This window comes from Leopardus geoffroyi, chromosome C1 (assembly GCF_018350155.1).
Source record: "Leopardus geoffroyi isolate Oge1 chromosome C1, O.geoffroyi_Oge1_pat1.0, whole genome shotgun sequence".
Taxonomy (NCBI): domain Eukaryota; kingdom Metazoa; phylum Chordata; class Mammalia; order Carnivora; family Felidae; genus Leopardus; species Leopardus geoffroyi.
Genome location: NC_059328.1, coordinates 119217534 through 119221603, shown reverse-complemented (window position 1 = coordinate 119221603; position 4070 = coordinate 119217534). Strand labels below are relative to the sequence as shown.

The 4070-nt window shown below is 44.4% G+C and overlaps 1 long non-coding RNA gene across 1 annotated transcript; it reads right to left on the bottom strand.

Moving 5' to 3' along the window:
- Positions 1 to 496: 496 nt before the first annotated feature.
- LOC123596733 lies at positions 497 to 1964 on the bottom strand. Its single transcript, XR_006711835.1, has 3 exons — positions 1463 to 1964; positions 1014 to 1203; positions 497 to 888 (listed from the first exon to the last, which is right to left on the bottom strand). It is a non-coding gene; the product is annotated as an uncharacterized LOC123596733 (long non-coding RNA).
- Positions 1965 to 4070: the final 2106 nt, after the last annotated feature.

Here is a 4070-nt window from a genome sequence, read left to right as displayed (position 1 = left end):
CTATCAAAATACTAACGCATGATCTCGCAGTCTGTGGGTTCAAGCCCTGCATTGGACTCTGTGCCAATAGCTCAGAGCCTGGAGCCTGCTTCAGATTCTGTGTCTCCCTCTCTCTCTGCTCCCTCCTCCACTTGCGCTCTCAGTCTCTCTCTCTCTCTCAGGATAAAATAAACATTGAAAAAAAAAAAAAAAAAGAAGTACGAACAAGTTATGCAAGTGGCCAAAACTGCAAGATTTTTTTTTTTAATTTTTTTTTTTCAACGTTTATTTATTTTTGGGACAGAGAGAGACAGAGCATGAACGGGGGAGGGGCAGAGAGAGAGGGAGACACAGAATCGGAAACAGGCTCCAGGCTCTGAGCCATCAGCCCAGAGCCTGACGCGGGGCTCGAACTCACGGACGGCGAGATCGTGACCTGGCTGAAGTCGGTCGCTTAACCGACTGCGCCACCCAGGCGCCCCAAAACTGCAAGATTTTATAAGAAATCTATGTCGACCATTTGCACAATATTAAAGAAGAGAAGAAATAAGGGGCCTAGATACAGCAAAAGGAGTCATGAGAATATCAAAGCAATGGCCACGTGTTCTGGAAGATGTAGCAAAGTTGCTTCTGGTTTGGATAAAGGAGAAGCAACTAGGAGGTGATACTGTGACCGAGAACTTTACTTGCGAGAAGGCAAAGGCCTTGTGTGCTGACCTCGTAAATAAACTACCAGGTGCGTCAACAGAAAACGAAGAAGTCTTCAAGGCAAGCAGGGGATGGTTTGATAACTTTAAGAGAAGTGGCCTCCATAGTGTTGTGAGGCACCGAGAGGGTGCGAGTTTGGACGCTAAGGCAGCTGAGGCATTCGCTATCAAGTTCCAGAAGCTCATAGTTTCTGAATGTTACCTGCAGAAGCAAGTTTTTAACTGCAATTAGATGGGGCTTTTTTGGAAAAAGATGTCAAAGAGGACCTACATTACAGAAGAAGACAATGCAGTGCCCGGTCACAAGCCCGTGAAAGGCCATCTCACCCTCCTGTTTGTGCTAAGGCAAGCAGGGATTTCAAAGTCTAGCCCCTGCTCCTGTATCATTCCAAGAATCCATGAGCCTTCAGGAAATGCAAGGTGCAGAAGAGCCAGTTAAACGGTCTGTGGAGGTCCAACAGCAAGGCTTGGGTCACTTATATCTTGTTCGTTGAGTGGATCAATGAGGTCTTCGGCCCTGCAGTGAAGAAATACCTTTTAGAAAAGAATTTGCCATTCAAAGCCTTGCTGGTTATGGGTAATGCTCCTGTTCATCCTCCAGGCTCTTAAAGCGATTTACTGGAGGAATTTGAGTTCATTAGGGTCAAGTTCCTTCCTCCCAACACGACTCCAATCCTCTAGCCCATGGAACAGCAAGTCATTTAGAACTTTGAAAAGCTTTACACCAAAGTACTATGTCAGTGATGCTTCGAGGTGACCAAAGGAACAAACCTTACCTTCCAAGAGTTTTGGGAAAATCATTTCCACATCACAAACTGCCTCAAGATCATCGATGAAGCCTGGGATGGGGTTACCAAGAAAGAGGATCTTCAACTCTGCTTGGAGAAAACTGTGGCCTGATTGTGTTCTTGCCTTCTTAGAGGGGCTTGCCATGAACACGAGCCACCCGTTGTCAATGAAATTGTGTCTTTGGGGAAGACCATGGGACTGGAGGTGAATGAGGACGACATTCAAGAGCTGGTGGAGGAAGATAGGCAGGAGCTGGCCACCGACAAACCAATGGAGATGTCATCTGCAGAGGAGGAGGAGAAAAAGGTAGAGGAATCCCTCACTTCAAATGAGATCAGGGAGATGTGTGAAATGTGGGAAACAGCGCAAAATCTTGTAGAAAAACACCACCCGTATAAGTCTGTAGCAGTGCGAGCAATGAATCTGTTTAACGACAATGCAACGTCACATTTCTACGAAATCCTCAAGAGGAGGCCAAAGCAAGTGTCATTGGATAGGTTCCCTGGTAAGTTGTACAAAAAGAAAAAGTTGCACAAAAAAGAGAAAGATTCATAGAGAGCAGTGATTCCATTAGTGATAGTGAAAGCTGTCCTACACAATAACCCTCCTCTCTCATCTCCCTCACACCAGTCACAAAGGTTTTCAAAGGCAAGTGCAAGTTAATTTATTTTTCTTACTATTTTCTATTTTCTTTATTTCTATATTACAGTATTGTAATAATTTTATATGAATATTTTTGGGTTGTGGAACGAATCATCTGAGTTTCCATTATTTCTTATTGGGAAATTCGCTTTGATAGACAAGTGCTTGGATTACAAGCATGTTTCCAGAATGAATTATGCTTGCAAACCAAGGTTTTACTGTATTTTTATTTATTATTATTTTTAAAATAGACTCCATGCCCACTGTGGGGCTTGAACTCACAACGCTGAGATCAAGAATCACTTGGGGCGCGTGGGTGGATCAGTCGGTTAAGCCTCCGACTTCAGCTCAGGTCACCATCTCGCGGTCCGTGAGTTCAAGCCCCGTGTTGGGCTCTGGGCTGACAGCTCAGAGCCTGGAGCCTGTTTCCGATTCTGTGTCTCCCTCTCTCTCTGCCCCTCCCCTGTTCATGCTCTGTCTCTCTCTGTCTCAAAAATAAATAAAACGTAAAAAAAAAAAAAAAAAAAAAAGAGTCAGTTGCTCTATTGACTGAGCCATCCAGGCACCCCACTAGGTAAATTTTATGATACGTGAATTATATCCCAGCTAAAAGAAAGAAAATGATTCAGAAGTAAATGGGAAGAAATTTTAAGAATACCTTAACCAATTTAATTAACATTCTCCTTATATGGATTCAGAAGAGTGATTTATGATGAAACTGCTTTTCAAATAAACTGAGAAGAGAGCATTATGTCATTTTTTTAAATCTAAAGTAATTTGCCTTTTATTGCTGTACCAAAATCATGTTACATCTTACATGGCTTCTTAGAGTCGGTGGAATATGGCATGACCAACGTGGCATTGCAGGTTACTGGGGAAAAGGAGGTAATGATAATAAATGGTTCTTGGCAAATTGATTACATACGTGGAGAAAAAATCCTACCTCACACCATTTACTAAAAACAATTCCAGATAAAGACTCAAGCTTCAAAGGTAAAACATTAACACTTAAAGGAGAAAGTACAGGGGCGCCTGGGTGGCGCAGTCGGTTAAGCGTCCGACTTCAGCCAGGTCACGATCTCGCGGTCCGTGAGTTCGAGCCCCGCGTCCGGCTCTGGGCTGATGGCTCAGAGCCTGGAGCCTGTTTCCGATTCTGTGTCTCCCTCTCTCTCTGCCCCTCCCCCGTTCATGCTCTGTCTCTCTCTGTCCCAAAAATAAATAAACGTTGAAAAAAACAAATTAAAAAAAAAAAAAAAAGAATAACTCCCTTTTTTTTTTAACGTTTTATTTATTTTTGAGACAGAGCATGAATGGGGGAGGGGCAGAGAGACAGGGAGACACAGAATCGGAAGCAGGCTCCAGGCTCTGAGCCATCAGCCCAGAGCCCGACACGGGGCTCGAACTCACGGACCGCGAGATCGTGACCCTGAAGTTGGACGCTTAACCGACTGAGCCACCCAGGCGCCCCAGAATAACTCCTTTTTTAAAGTTTATTTTTTTGAGACAGAGCATGTGAGTGCGTGCGCATGCGCGCGCGCGCGCACACACACACACACACACACACACACACACACACACACGAGCAAAGTGGGGGAGGGGCAGAGAGAGGGAGAGAGAATCCCAGGCAGGCTCCCTACTGTCAGTGCAGAGCCAGATACCGGGCTCGAACTCATGAACCATGAGATCATGACCTGAGCCGAAGTCAGAGGCTTAACCGACTGAGCCGCCCAGGCACCCCAGAATAACTCTTATATTATACCTCCTTTCTATAAGTCAGGAAATCTAATATTATGTAAATATAAGTCATAGTTAAAAAATCAAATCCCATACCGTTATTCAAGCAAAAAGGAGCAGAATCACATCCCTGTGGACAATGGAAGCAGTCCAGAGACATGCACAGATGGAAACTGTAGCCTAATATTTCAAAATGGCAAGAAGGAGAGGAGATGGAAA